This window comes from Leptonychotes weddellii, chromosome 5, assembly GCF_054177405.1.
Source record: "Leptonychotes weddellii isolate Sample4059 chromosome 5, ASM5417740v2, whole genome shotgun sequence".
NCBI lineage: Eukaryota > Metazoa > Chordata > Mammalia > Carnivora > Phocidae > Leptonychotes > Leptonychotes weddellii.
In genome coordinates, this window is record NC_138373.1 from 122,987,022 (window position 1) to 123,002,784 (window position 15,763).

Here is a 15,763-nt window from a genome sequence, read left to right on the forward strand (position 1 = left end):
ACTTATTTCACTCAACATAATACCCTCCAGTTCCATCCACGTCGTTGCAAATGGCAAGATCTCATTCCTTTTGATGGCTGCATAATATTCCATTGTATATATATATACCACATCTTCTTTATCCATTCATCTGTCGATGGACATCTTGGCTTTTTCCATAGTTTGGCTATTGTGGACATTGCTGCTATAAACATCGGGGTGCACGTACCCCTTCGGATCCGTACTTTTGTATCTTTGGGGTAAATACCCAGTAGTGCAATTGCTGGATCATATGGTAGCTCTATTTTCAACTTTTTGAGGAACCTCCATACAGTTTTCCAGAGTGGCTGCACCAGCTTGCATTCCCACCTCTCTTCTTTTTTATACTCCTGTTTCCTACCAGCTACCGAAAGGGCTGTCTAGTCTTTTTCTCTTCACCTTATTCCACTCAATTGAGATTTTTCTGCCCTGTCATTCCATTGAAATTGATCTCATCAAAGTCACCAAATGACCAGCTTTCCAAATAAAAATGTCAAATATCTGTCCTAATCACCCTTGAACTTAAACAGTATCTACCCAATTGACAACTTCCTTTTAAACCAGAATTATTACTTTGGCATGGGAGAAACATCATAATTTTGTTTTTTTGTTGTTTTTTTTTAAATTTTTTTTATTATGTTAATCCCCATACATTACATCATTAGTTTTAGATGTAGTGTTCCATGATTCATTGTTTGTGCATAACACCCAGTGCTCCATGCAGAATGTGCCCTCTTTAATACCCATCACCAGGCTAACCCATCCCTAAGTATATTCTTTAATGTGTATTCATGAAAGTCACTGTATGTATGTATATAGTTATTAAATATAATGGCTTATATTATATGTATTTTATTAGAAAATATATAAAACCCCAGAGTAATTTAATTCCTTAGTATAATCACTTGTCCGATTCTTCAGAAAAAAAAAAAAAAAGTTGATGGATTTTTGCAAATCTGTTCTTCAAGGTGAATAGGCTTTATTTTATTTATTCTACTAATTTGGTTGGCCAAAAATATAAACATGCCCAAAGATGCAAAATTGACTTCTTTTCTATAAATATACTAATTACCTGGTTTGTACTAGTATAGAAAAATTGTCATATTTTCATCTTTCTAATGAGACATAAGATTTCTCAGAGATTATCTGGTGAGACTGTTAGAAAAAAAGACCTCAGTATTATTTTCCTATTCATGCTGTGATATTTCGTTATGTATGTTGAGTGTCCACAACTCCATGATTTACAGCAAATGTTATGAAATGCATACATGACAGATTATCTGTTCTAGATAATTTGACAGTTGCCACATGTTTATTAGATAGGCAAAAACATTCTTAAGGATTTTTTAAAAATTCTGGTTTGGGGCACCTGGGTGGCTCAGGTTTGTTAAATGTCTGACTCTTGATTTCAGCTTGGGTCATAATCTCAGGGTTGTGAAATGGAGCCTGGCATCGAGCTCCGTGCTCAGCATGGAGTCTGCTTGAGATCTCTTTCCTTCTTCTTCTGCTTCTCTGTCCCCCGTGCGCCCCCCTACTTGCATGTGTGCTTTCTCTCTTTCTCTCTCTCAAAGAAATAAATAAAGAAAACATTTTAAAAAAATTCTGTTTTTAACATTGTGGCATTTTCTTGGTGCACTTGTGAAGGATATTATATGAAAAGTGAGTTTAGCCAATAAAAAGGCTCTGTGCTTGATATTCTTTTCAAAGAGAGTTTGAATGCAGACATATTTGAATATTTTGAGAAGGATGTAAATGTCATTCTAGTATTTTTAATTCATGTGTTGTATAATTTTTTGGATTCAGATCATAGCAATGAAGTATCACAGAATGTTGTAGTGTAACATTGTGTGTCAACTGTACTTGAATTTAAAAATGTTATAGTGAGTAGTTAGGATCAAAAGTATACTTATTATTTTTCAACATCAGCGTACATGCATGTGGGTGAAAAGATGGGGAAGCAGAGATAGAAGGTAAAGGAGAAAGACCGATTTTGCTAATAAATATACATTTAAGTTTAATATATGCCTACATGAGGCTATAAGAAACTTATTATAATTTTTGATACAATGTTTAAGCCAAAAAATTTAGTCCAACCATGTTCAGCAATATTAATGTTCAATGACAATATAAAAATGAAAGTGGAGGAGGTTATAGTCCTGTTTTTGTATTTGCTTTATCTAGAAATTGGAAGATTATTGGTAGGACAAAGAAGGCACTGTGACCCTATCTAACTGCATGATATAAAGAAAAATGATTACTTCATGTCTGTGCCACAATTTGCATGCTATTTTCAGTTAAAAACATGGTGATTAACATAACATAATAAAAAAAACATGGTTATTGTATAATCTCTGGTTATTGAACAATATATTGCTAAATTGCCATTTATATACTCAAGATTTACTGTATATACAAAAGAATTGAAAACAGGATTTTGAAGAGATATTGGTGCACCCATCTTCATTGCAGCTTTGTTTACGGTGTCCAAGAGGTGTCCATCAGTGGGTGAATGGATAAAGAAAATGTGGTATATACATACAATGGAATATTGGAAGGAAGCTTTTTTTATATGCTGAAATATGAATGAACCTGGAGGACTAAGTGGAATAAGTCATGGAAGGACAAACACTGCATGATTCCACTTATATGAGATCTCTAAAGTAGTCAAACTCAATGAAACAGAAAGTAGAATGTGGTTACCAGGGACAGGGAGAAGCAGAAATTGGGTGTTGTTCAATGGGCATAATTTGTTTTGCAAGATGAAAAAGTTCTAAAAATCTCTTGCACGGCAATATGATATAGTTAACATTAGTGTATTGTACACTTAAAAAAATGGTTAAGGTGGTAAATTTTATGTTTCTTTACCACAAAAGAATTCCTAAAAAATATACATATGGAGCACACCGAAAAGGTATGACATTGTATTTAGACCTCTTTTCCCCAGCAGTGGATGGTAGGGATATTTTCTCCAGAGACTTGGATAAAATGTGATATTGTACAGGTAAACAAAAATGATACATGAGTCAAACCTTCATAACGAAAATTTAGAACTGCAGGAGCACCTGGGTGGCTCAATCAGTTGGTCAGCTGCCTTCAGCTCAGGTCATGATCTTAGGGTCCTGGGATTTAGCCCTGCTCAGCAGGGAGTCTGCTTCTCCTTCTCCCTCTGCCTCCCCCCCGCCACTCATGCTCGCTCATGCTCTCCCTCTCAAACGGATGGATAAGGTCTTAAAAAAAAAATTAGAACTGCAAATTTTGAGCTGGAAAAATTTTACTTTATAGAAAAACGACCAAAAAGTAGAAGTTGCTATGCTTATTCATTCAGGAAAATTTTCTATTAGGAGAATCTGATCAATAAATAATATCTTTATTTTAAAAAAACATTGGATATGGATGCACAGGCAGAATTCCAGACTGACCGTGTCTTGGGTAACACACCATCTAGCGTGGGAAACAGATGCGTAAATAAATAATAGTGATGACAGCTAGTGCACGGAGAGCTCAGACAGCGATGTGGTGCCCGAGCAAGAGGATGCAGTGACTGGCTCTGCCGAGGGCACAGGTGAAGGAGCCTTTATGGTAGAGTGGGGATTGAAAGGATGAGCAGTCGCTTCCATGGGAGAGAAGAATAAATGCCATTAGGTGAAGAAAGAGCACAAGTAAAGCCCTGGAGCTGTGGAAGTAGATGATGCCTTGAGGATGATGAGAGGCGCAGCATGCGTACAGTTTGAGTGGCGTAAATGAGAAGATTGGGAGCCAGGTGATAGTGCCCTCCAATGGCACATCCTGTGCACTTTATAATCCATTTAATTTTTTTTAATTTTATAATTTTTTTTATTTTTTTTAAAGATTTTATTTATTTATTTGACAGAGGGAGAGCGAGAGAGTGAGAAAGCATAAGCAGGGGGAGCAGCAGAGGGAGAGAGAGAAGCAGGCTCTCTCTTGAGCAGGGAGCCTGATGCAGGGTTTGATCGCAGGACCCTGGGATCATGACCTGAGCTGAAGGCAGATGCTCAAAAGACTGAGCCACCCAGATGCCCCACTTTATAATTCATTGTTAAGGTGTTGAGAAACTGTGCTATCAGTGCCATTTACTGAGGGCTAACCATGGGCAACAATTACGTTATTTGCACGTATTATCTTATTCCCATTTGGTAGACAAGGAAACTAAGGTTAAGTAGCTTAACTAAGGTCACATAACAGATAATTGGCAGAGCTGGGTTTGGAGCCAGCTAGAGTCAAATTCCAAAGATTCTGCTCCTAAATAATATAGTACTTTACAACCTGCGATGCCAGTATTTAAGGAGGGGAAATAGAGGTCAAGGTGAGATGTGTCTTAGGAAGATATTGCAGTAATAATGTGGAGGAAGCCCCTAGATGAAAGGTAGTGCAGGTGGAAAACCATGAGTCGGAATAAAAAGCATTGGTGGGAAGTTGTTGAGTCTAAAATTGTACAGATCTGAGATGTCACTCTACTTAGAAGCTAAGAGGCTTGCGTGTGAGGTAATGTGTGCATATAGATGCTAACAGAAATATGAGACTCTGGATTAGAGAACAGACCATTTATTCACAGAGCATTTTAGCAGCACTAATTCCTCGTGCTGCAGTTCCCCAGGGGGCCGTGCAATGCAGACTAGATGTATCTGTGCATGCGGGGACTGTGCCCAAGGAGAGGAACCCCCAAATTATGAAGCTCGGAGCTTAGGGTAGGGCAGCAAACATAGTCCTTACTCCCCCACAGATAAGTCCTGTCTGGGAGGAGAAAGAAAGGTCCCTAGATTTTTATTACCCTTAAAATGTACACAAGTAGCGCTGAGGGAGATAAGCCCTGAAATCTCTCTGGAAAAATTTATCTCTCACTTCCAATGTGTGGTTACCATTCAATCATCCTTTAACCCAGGTTGCCAGTAATTTTTACTCAAAAAGTCCTGAATGTGCAGAAACGTGAAAATATTCATGGAACATAGTTTCTCAACAGTGGTAGGAACAATGTATTGAAAGTAGATAGAATTTTTATACCTTTAATAAGATGCCCCCACAAGCTTTAAAAACATCATCTTGATTATCCAAATGATAGTCCTTGTGTGTATATTCTTACTTGGAGTGCCAATAAATTATGTTCAAAAAGAATCCTATTCTGTACTTGGAAAGTTGCTGAAGCAATATTGATTAGTGGTCAACAGAAGGACCAAGGAACCCTGCTTTTACTCAGAAACCCAGGCAGTTATCACAATTTCAAGAACACAGCAACATATCTCAAGAAAAAATTACATATAATATAAAATTACAGTGGATGTGAAATTTTCAAAAGAGTTTCCCTATTTCAGCTGATAATGTATACCATAAACTCTTTTCTAGAACACACAGTGGCTCAGTTTTGTTTTCCTTAAAAATAAAAAGATTTAAAGATGAGTTCTTGTTTCATAGAGATTGGGCAGGTATCAAAAAGAAGTAATTCAATAACAGCACTAAATCAAGAGCACATTGAACCAAGCTGAGTCTGACATTTTGAGAGTTAAGAAAAAATTGTTATCAGTTTCTAGTATAATACAATGACCTTTCATTTCCGACTTTTTTATTTTGTGTGTGTGTGTGTGTGGGTGAGGGAGGTTGGTCAAGGAATAGATAGTAGGGAGGAAATAAGGATGGAAATGGGGAATAAGCAGGAAATAAAGATGAGACTTCCAGGGATTTTCCAGGGCTGGTTTGACAGCAAGTAACTTTTCCAACCTATTACATTCAGGATGAAACTATTAGGTTTTTTTGTTTGTTTTCATGTTCCTCTTGCCTTCTTTCATTGCCAGAGATGATATTAGCCTTGATCCTATCACTTACATGCTAGAGAGGAGACAATGTTAGTACCCCAAAGTACACCAAGAAGTGCACCTTGGTTGAAGACCAGCCTTCAATGTGTAGATATTTTTATTTTTTATACTTTTTATACTTTTTAAGTGGAATGATGATAAAATAGCAATATGTTTTTTAAAATAAAAAGTTGCACTGTTAATGCTGCCATCAGTTTGCTTTTCTGTATTACCTTGTATTTTAGATACACACATACACACCCACATGCACAGCGAAGTTTTGGTAGATAGTAAGTACTTAATACATCTTTCCTATTGGCATTATATTTGTTTATTCGGGGAAGTACAAAAAACTCAAAATTGAATAGTAAAAATACAATGCAGGTGTAGTGAGTCTTTTTAAGTCTGCCAGAGTAATCCTAGGCTAACGTTACTCCTCCTAGTGACAGGGTAAAGTAGCAACAGTCAGCCAAGAATAATCAGTGAGATAGGGGGAGTTTGTGAACTACTGAAAACAACAATTTATCCTAAGAGTCAGAGGTCCAATACTTGGTTGCAGCCATTTCCTCCCATTGTTTTAACTACACCACTCTTTGTATTGGACGTTACTAAGTGCAGCGGGTGTTCTTCTTCTGAAATAGTACATTAAAATCCTTGAAAGACCACACACACACACACAAAAGGTAGCAACAGGCAAAAAATGATCTTTTGTCACCACTGTTAGGCAAGATGAAAGTGCCAGTTCCACATTTTTAGGTGCTAACCTCATAATAGTAATTTCATAAGACCCATTTGCAAGCTTGACTTTTGCTTCATCAGAATAATTTATAATTCCTTTAAAGTATCAGTTATTTTTGCATATGTATTCATACATTCATACTAATTGGAAGAGAAATGATTTTGATATATAAGTCAAAAGCACCTAGAACTGTTAAAAGCACTCCTATCTCTCATGTATCAAGACAAGTCTCAAATTTTATTGTAAAGCTAGGAATGCTGCTTTAAAATGGAGGTTCTTATCCATCTCAGAAGAATCTGGTTTAGTAGGTCTAATGTGGGGCCTACTAAATTTGTCTTTTTAAAATGTGCCCCACTGGTTTTGATGCATGGGGTTGTTGGACCACATGCAGAAAATATCAGCTTAGAGTTTGCTTTTTCAAGCACTTACTTAATAGATGAGTCAGCTGTGGACCAGGGAGAGAGAATGACTATCAGGCAGGCTGCAGGTAGCAAAACACGCTTCCACTGGGTTAAACAGTAAGAAATTTTACTGTCTCATGAAAGGGAAATTCAGAGGTAAAGTGAGCTTCAGGTGTTCAGTTAGGGCCCCAGACCTGAATCTTTTGGGTCACTGAAATTCTTCCTTCTTGGTGACATGTCACCATGCTTGCTTCTCATGGAGCGAGATGGTGCAGTGGCCATTGGAACTGCATGTGTCCTTATTCGTATTCAGCACTCACTTCCTTTGATACTTCTAACCCTCTCTGAAGCCTCCCATCTCATTGGCCAGAACTGTGTCACAGGTCTATCTCTCAATTACTGATGGAGGAAGACAAATACCAGGATTGATGCACACTACGTCCTTCTTAGACTTGGAGTTGAAGTCAGATCCATAATCTGCCTTGCCTACTACTCAGTGGGCAAGGGTGAAATAAATATGGTGAAATTTTTAAGGCTACGATGCCTAGTTTAAGAAAAGGAAGAATTCTCTTGAATTTAATTTTTGACTGAAATTGTGCAAATAGTCATCTCCATTCTCCAAACCTTTTCTGTTACCATTTTTTCTTTTTCCTAACATTATGCTTTGTGACTTTATTCTAGGATAACACTGTAGACTTTAAAGTATTCAATATGTAAGAAAGTAACAGAGTTTTAATTGTATTTAATGAAGTTTCTGTTAGGAAATTCAATTAATATGTCACATCGGCTTGCTATTTCCAGTGAGTTTCATTATTGACTCTACTGCTATGGTAGTAGCCGTGTCAGTGCTAAGACTGTGGTGTTGAACCCTCATGGACAGATCCTTGTGCTTGTGGTGTGTGCTTCTCAGCTGTGGGTTCACACATGTATATGGGTGATTACGATGTCGTCTCAGTTCAGGCTGCTATAACAACACAGACTTGGTGCTCTAAATAACGTGTATTTCCGTTCTAGAGTCTGGAAATCTGTGATCAGGTTGCCATGGTCAGGTTCTTGGGGAAAGTCCTTATCCTGGTTATATCCTCATAAGGTCTTTCCTTGGTGCATGCAGTGAAAGAGAAATCTTGTCTTTTAATATTTTTATAAGGGCATGAATCCTACCATGGAGGTTCTGTGTTCATGTCTTCATCTAAACCTAGTTACTTCCCAAAGGTCCCACCTCTAAAAACCCATTACTTGGGGGTTGGGACTTCATATGAATTTGAGGGATGGAGACACAAACAGTCAGTCCATATCAAATACTGTGTAGTAAGTGCTATGATAGGAGGAAGCATCAGGTGCTGTGGAGGTTGGGTTAGGAGGAACACCTAACCAAGAGTGAGAGGTCAATGTTAAAAACCCAGAGGGAGTAACATTTGAGCCAAGGTCTGAACTTTGAGCAGAATTTAGATAAAAAGGGATAGAAAAGGGAGTTTCTAGAAAAAAAAAAGGTAAAGATGAACATGGTTTGGTTAAGGGAGCCTGGTGTTCAACATTTCAGTGTGTTTGGAGCAGAGATGGGATAGGTGGGGTGCAGAGTGATCAGTGGTATGGGTGGAGAGACCCTCAGTGCCAGATTCTTTTTTTTTTTTATTTTATTTTATTTATTTATTTGAGACAGAGAGAATGAGAGACAGAGAGCATGAGAGGGAGGAGGGTCAGAGGGAGAAGCAGACTCCCTGCCGAGCAGGGAGCCCGATGCGGGACTCGATCCCGGGACTCCAGGATCATGACCTGAGCCGAAGGCAGTCGCTTAACCAACTGAGCCACCCAGGCGCCCTCAGTGCCAGATTCTTAAGGACCTTTGTAAGTTACACTGCAGAGTTGGGACTTCATCTTGGAGCAAATAGGAAGCCAATGAATGCCATTTAAGGAGGCAAGTGCCATTATGGAATCTGTACTTTCAAAGGATGACTCTTTGAGTCCAGATGTCCATTGACAGATGGGTGGATAAAGAAGATGTGTGTGTGTGTGCACATACACATATACACACACAGTGGAACATTACACAGCAGTCAAAAAATGAAATCCTGCCATTTGTAATGACATGGATGGAACTAGATGGTATTATGCTAAGCGAAGTAAGTCAATCTGAGAAAGACAATTATATGATCTCACTGTTATGTGGAATTTAAGAAACAAAACAAGATCATAGGAGAAGAGAGGAAAAAATAAGATGAAACCAGAGAGGGAGATCAACCATAAGAGACTCTTAATCATGGGAGGAAACTGAGGGTTGCTGGAGGGGAGGGGGGTGAGAAGATGGGGTAACTGGGTGGTAGACATTAAGGAGGGCACATGATATGATGAGTACTGAGAATTATATAAGACTGAGGAATCACAGACCTGTACCTCTGAAACCAATAATACATTATATGTTAATCGAAATTAAATAAAAAAATACTTTGGCATAAAAAAAAAAAAGGACGACTCTTTGGGTGAATAGTGGATTTCAGAAGGTAAGGTAAACCTTTCAGAAGGATAGTTCTTAGTGATCCCCATAAGGAATGAAGGAGGCTTAAGGTCAGTCTGAGGTAGCAGAGGTATAAAGAAGTTAGGTTGAAGAGGAATTTAAGAGATTGAATCAGGAAGCCTTTGTGATTAAGTGAATATAGTAATGTAGGAAGGAGACTTGCAGAATAAGTGCACAGGTGTCTGATTGGGAAAACTGTCTAGTTGGTGGTACCAGCCACTGTGATAGCCAGAAATTGAGTGATGCCCATGGACCTTTTTCAGCCCAATAGTATCTTAAAAAAAAAAAAAAAGATTTTATATGAGAGCGAGAAAGAGAGAGAGACAGAGAGAACAAGCAGGGGGAGGGCAAAGGGAGAGGGAGAAGTAGACTCGCTGCTGAGCAGGGGACACTGAGATCATGACCTGAGCCAAGCCAGACACCCAAATGACTGAGCTACCCAGGTGCCCCAACCCAATAGTATCTTTTTTTTTTTTTTTTAATTTATTTATTTGTCAGAGAATGAGACAGAGAGGGAACACAAGCAGAGGGAGTGGGAGAGGGAGAAGCAGACTCCCCACTGAGCAGGGAGCCTGATGCGGGGCTCGATCCCAGGACCCTGGGATCAGGACCCGAGCCGAAGGCAGACGCTTCACGACTGAGCCACCCAGGCGCCCCAACCCAATAGTATCTTTAGGGATTGAAGATAAACATGGTTGAGTGGGAAAAGTGATACATTTTGCATTTTCAACTCTTTTGTTCTTAAGTTTCTGGTTTTATGTCAATACTGCTAATATACATATAAACATTTTAAAAATTGTACATATTTTTTCAACTCTTCCTTGAAGCCCTTCTGATTTCTATCATTGAAATAACAATTATTAACTTTCTCCTTGGCACTTTATGCATGTATTACCACACAGCTACATCAGTTTTGAATTGTGTTGGGGTTTTGCTTATATTTTCTTGTGTCTTTATTTTTGATTTGTCCTCATTAGCTTCATTATTAAGCTCTTGGGAGTACCCTACCTTCAGTTCCTCTGTATCTTATTAAGATACCTGATTGTGTTGATTTAATAAAGGTCTTGACCGATTGGGATGTCCATAACATAGAATGTAAATGTGGATTCTGGCAAGGTTAAACATTATGTAAAGTTAAAACAAACTTACACTCCAGGCCTGGGAGGTTAGATATGCTGGAAATTATTTCTATTCTCATTAATGTATAAAGCTATCAGAAAAGTATTGCATATGTATTTTTTGTTATATACTGACTCTATGCAGAGGACCAGTAAATGGATGAAGTATTTGATGATAAAAGCTTCTGCACAGTAATTATTTTCTCATTACTGCAACAGATAGAACTTCCTGAAATAAAATATAATCAAGTCTCTATCAATAAATCCAAACCAATCAGACTCCTCTCACTTGTTTCTTATCACTGACAGCAATCTTGAAATTCCTTGAAAGCTGCAAAAAATTTTACTGTAGCATCAAAGAAAACTATATGAAGAAAATGAAATGTATGATAATTTTTTTCAATTTTCTAGGTTGAGCGTAAATGTTGCCAGAGCGGACAGTCGTACATATCCAAGCACTTACATGCGCAGCATGTCTCATTTAGTATTCAAACACTCAGACTCTTTTTATGCTCTCAAGTTTTGCAATCATTTTTCCTTAAAGGATCTCTTTTTTGTTCATGTTTTTATAGGGTACCTGGGATGCCACTGTAGTTTATGGTCTTTAAAATTTTTGGCAAAAAATAAATAAAAAGAAAGCAACTAAACTCTTGCTTTCCTATAAATCCTATGAATATTTTCATTTTTAGAAAAACTTGCATTATGAATACTGTTTGGCTGAGTGTTTAAAATTCTGAGCCACAAGGCCATATTTGGTATCCTTCTTATTTCTTGTCTTTTGAATGTATTATCTCAGAGCAAATGTCTATGGCTTGATTTTTTTTTTCTTTGCATGTATCTATTGGACCGATTCTTTAATCCAATTCAGCCCCATTATTCTTTTATTATTGACTCGTATGTGCAGAATCATTTCAACTGATCCTGCAGGTCTTTATTTAGCTCTATTTTAAAATATGTTGGGTTATTATATTTGATCTATTTGTCTTAGTTTCTTCATCAAGAAAATAATGGATCTGTCATCCATATGTTAAAAATCAATTACCTTTAATTTTATCGTTAACTTTATTGTAGTCAACTTTTGTATTTTTCCTTTACACTTTTGGGAAGCCTGTCAAATTTGACCGATAATTCTTGATTTGAATTTTACATTGTTTATTGCTTACCGTCTCTAATGTTCTTTTGAATTCCACTGTGGCTTTATAAATGACCTATCATTCTCCTATACAGCTTCATTAGTACATTGTTTTGCCATGTTCGCATTTATACTAATTAGGATAGACTAGCCTATGCAGCAGGAATAAATAACTAAACCTGAAATCTCTGTAGCTCAATGAAAAAAAGTGCATTTTTTTCATGCTGCGTATTCATCTGAAGGTGATGGTGTGCTCTGTTTCACACAGCCACTCGGTGACCCAAGCTGAGGGAGCCCCACCGTTATTTACCAGCACCATCTGGGCTATGTTACATTTTCAGTCACAGCACTGTGATTTAGTTTTTCTGTCTCATTGGCTGGAAGCAGTCACTGAGCCCAGCAAACTGTATGGACCTGGAAGGAGAGGAGACTCAGATATGAGTAGCACTAGACATCTCTATCAGAGCATTTATGAAATCAGTGGTTATTTTTAAAAATTGTTTTGAGTGTATAAAGCAGATACTGTTTAAACTTTACCTGTGTTTTTTTTTTTTTCTCACCGTATCATTATTTTTAATGTCCAGCATTTACAATACGAGGGCCAGAGCTTTCTCCCCAACTCAAGTTTATAAATTCTCAATTGGCTTGTGAGGCCAATAGGGATACTTCTTCTTGTCTAATTTGGTTTCTGGGAAGACTTCATTCAGGTACTCAATGGTCATCTGATCAAATGGAATTATATTCCTCATCTTCTCCAGCTCTTTTTCATATTCCTCAATCCTGGCCTTTGAGAGAGACAAAAACTCGGCACAACTTTTCACATCTTCCTTTTTCTTCAGCATCCACCTGAACAGTATATTTATCCTCTGGCACAGGAAACTTCAGGGCATTAAACTTCTTCTCAAAGTCATCTACCAAACCAGCCTTCGCCACATTGGCTTTGTAGTAGGCCCAGTCGATAGCAGGTGGTTTCTCCGGGAGAGTATAGCCAATCTGGATGGTAAGTGTCTCATTCCAGGATTTCAAGGAGTTAGCAATGGCCTTCTGGTTTCTGGGTATGATCTCCCCAAAAGCTACCCAGTCAATGGTTTTTAGAGCAAGTTTTCGTGCAGCCATCTTGAGATCCTTCACCGACTCCGACGGCCCAGAGTCCACAGCAGCAAGGAACGGAACTGGGTCCTTTACCTGTGTTTTTGATGATAAAACCTTTTTAGAGGTATGACTGTCCTCTCCTTTGCTTTGGCAGAATCTAGAATACAAAGTATGAGAATATCGTGTTTTAATTAATGTATTTTAATATACTAAAATGATATTTATATTATATATTTACAGGCATCTTAAATTGTTTTCCCAGATTGAGGACTGGGAAAGTGGTTTGCCTCTGTGCCACTTACTGGGTTATTTCTTCTCATCACTGATTTGAATTGAATGATCATCTTTGTATATGAAATGCTCATGTTTTTTTTAAGCACCTGGTAGGGAAAAACATTACCTTTTTTTTTCCAGGAAATTTTCTTACTATTTGTATATATTTAACCTTCAAGTGAATTTTAGAATCATTTTCTCAGCCTAAGATTTCTGAAAAGATGCATGAAGTGGTTGTACCTCATCAGTATTATGCATGATTAGTAGAAAGCCTTGAAACTATTTTTCGTGGAGTCAGATTCCTGGGTTCTAATCTCAACTTTGCCACATATAGCCATTTGACCTTGGGAAAATACTAGACTCTGTATCTCAGTCTCCTGATCTCTGACATATCGATGATAATATCATCTACCTTAAAGGGATATTATAAAGGTGAAGGGTTAGTATTTGTAAAGCTCTTAGTACAATGTTTGATATTTTGTGTTAGTGGTTTTTTAAATGTAAATGAAGTAAATGAAAAATGTAATGCTGGACTACAGTAGAAATATGTGAGGTTTTTGAGAGTACTATGTAAGAAGAAATATATTTGTTCACATAGGAGGAAAAAGACATCATGTGTGAATATAGGCAGCATTGTTCTTCCTAGTGTTGGTTTTCAGGGCAGATGAACCATCATTGTACCTGATGTGATGTGTGAGGTCATTTGAGATTAGAACATTTGATATTCCTGAAGAAACATTAAAATTCCTATCAGGAGACCCATACATTCTGGGGGAAAGCCTACCCACTCCCACCCTCAAAGCATTGTTCTTCATAGTAAAGCTTGTTTCTAGAGGTCTGTAAGTACCCATCTTCAGAAGAAATAAAGTTGTAGGTTGTGAATTTTTTAAATCAAAGATAGCAGTTCCTTAAAAAAATTGTGTGCAGGCAATCATATATATTATTCTGAATGTTTTACTTTTATGTCTCTTTGTTGGGGTATGCTAGAAGTTTTATGTGATTGTAATGTTGTTTAAATATAGGGTTTTTAAAAATCAGACTTTATATTTGAAGAATAATGAGATCTGCAAAGGCATAGCAAGATCTGACTAATGTCCATGATAAATTAATATTAAAATATGGAGATGTATGAACTGAAATATGGATAAACTATTTACATTGCCAACTGAAACATCACATGAATCATCTCATTTTAAAATGTTAGAAATCCTTTGCCTCCCACTGCAATAGCAAGAACTATAGGAGATGAACTATTTATTGCTGTGCTAGCGCAGAGCAATGTACGTTTTTTATTACAGAATCAGGGAACAGTCCTCTGAGATTCTTACTGAAGTAGAATGGAGTGAATTTTTATTGATTTGTTATTTCATTAAAGGCGTCATTTTACCCTCTTGCTCTCTTGTAGTATGAGTGTTCAATAAATAATACATTCTCTCATACATGTTGCCATCGAAGAATTTGTTTGGCTCAGAATAAGCCAGGTGTTTCTGTTTCAGCCACTGTTCTGGCTTCTCTGTTGTTTCGCATACCTGGACTGGTACTTCTTAATTGTTTTGTGTGATAGGAACTCAGGTTGTGAGATGGAAGGTGGTCTGGGTTAGCAGCTGGATGCCCTATGCTCGGTGGCCAGGTCATGGACACGTGCTGCTCGTACTGTCCCTGGCTGAGGTGTGCTGATGGTGACGGACCCCTGCCTGTTGTGCCTCCCTCGTAACTGGATTGATGGAATCCACCTCAGAATGATGATCGGTAGCCGGGCCTGACAGCAGCCAGATGTAAAAGCAGCTTTGCCAGTGAGAAACTCATTTCGTGGTCTGATTCAGCAGGGAGCATGGCTGTGACGCGAACTGTATTTTCATAATCCAGAAAACAAGTGACAAGACAGGTCTTTCCAGAGAGGATTATTTATATATTTCAGCCATGGTTTCTTTTGGTTTTATTTTTTTTTTTAAAGATTTTATTTATTTATTTGAGAGAGAGAATGAGAGACAGAGAGCACGAGAGGGAAGAGGGTCAGAGGGAGAAGCAGACCCCCCGCTGAGCAGGGAGCCCGATGCGGGACTCGATCCAGGGACTCCAGGATCATGACCTGAGCCGAAGGCAGTCACTTAACCAACTGAGCCACCCAGACACCCCTCCTTTTGGTTTTAATTAGAAATACTAGCAACGTCACTTTTAGGTTGTTCTGGTAGGCCTGAAAAGGAAGGCAAGAGGAGACAGTTTTAAAATGATACATAGTAGGATATCAGTGAGTTTTTCGCTGAAGTCAGGATTAAATTAGAAAGCATCTTTGGTTATTTCCTGAAGTCCAGTACTCTGTGAAACTACTGAGCTCTATACTGGAACTGCCTGATGAAAATGCATCTAAATGGGAGGAACTATACTTCTCCCCTGTCAGGTCTGACGTTGCCGCAGTTCAAGCCTTTCTTCAGGTAAGGAGTACGGATTATGGAGAGGGGTATGTGATTTGTACTATGGGGACTGCATTAAACTAGGGGTCAGATTTTTATTGTCAGATAAGAAATTTTTGGACAGGATATGTTCATTTTTATACGTAGTATCCCATTTAGTCCTTCCCTCTCACTCTCATTAGAACCTTAGTTTACTGTTTTCTGTACTTGACCCCTAACACAGCTTGGCCCACGCTGGAAGAATATGACTGACTACAGTGAGT

General features: G+C 38.0%; 1 protein-coding gene and 1 pseudogene across 1 annotated transcript in view; one reads left to right on the plus strand and one right to left on the minus strand.

Annotated features, from left to right (window-relative positions):
* Positions 1 to 15,763, plus strand: part of NAV3 (neuron navigator 3) — a 773,874-nt gene that overhangs the window by 176,609 nt on the left and 581,502 nt on the right. The window lies entirely within an intron of this gene.
* LOC102726738 (ATP synthase peripheral stalk subunit d, mitochondrial pseudogene) lies at positions 12,275 to 12,877 on the minus strand (annotated as a pseudogene).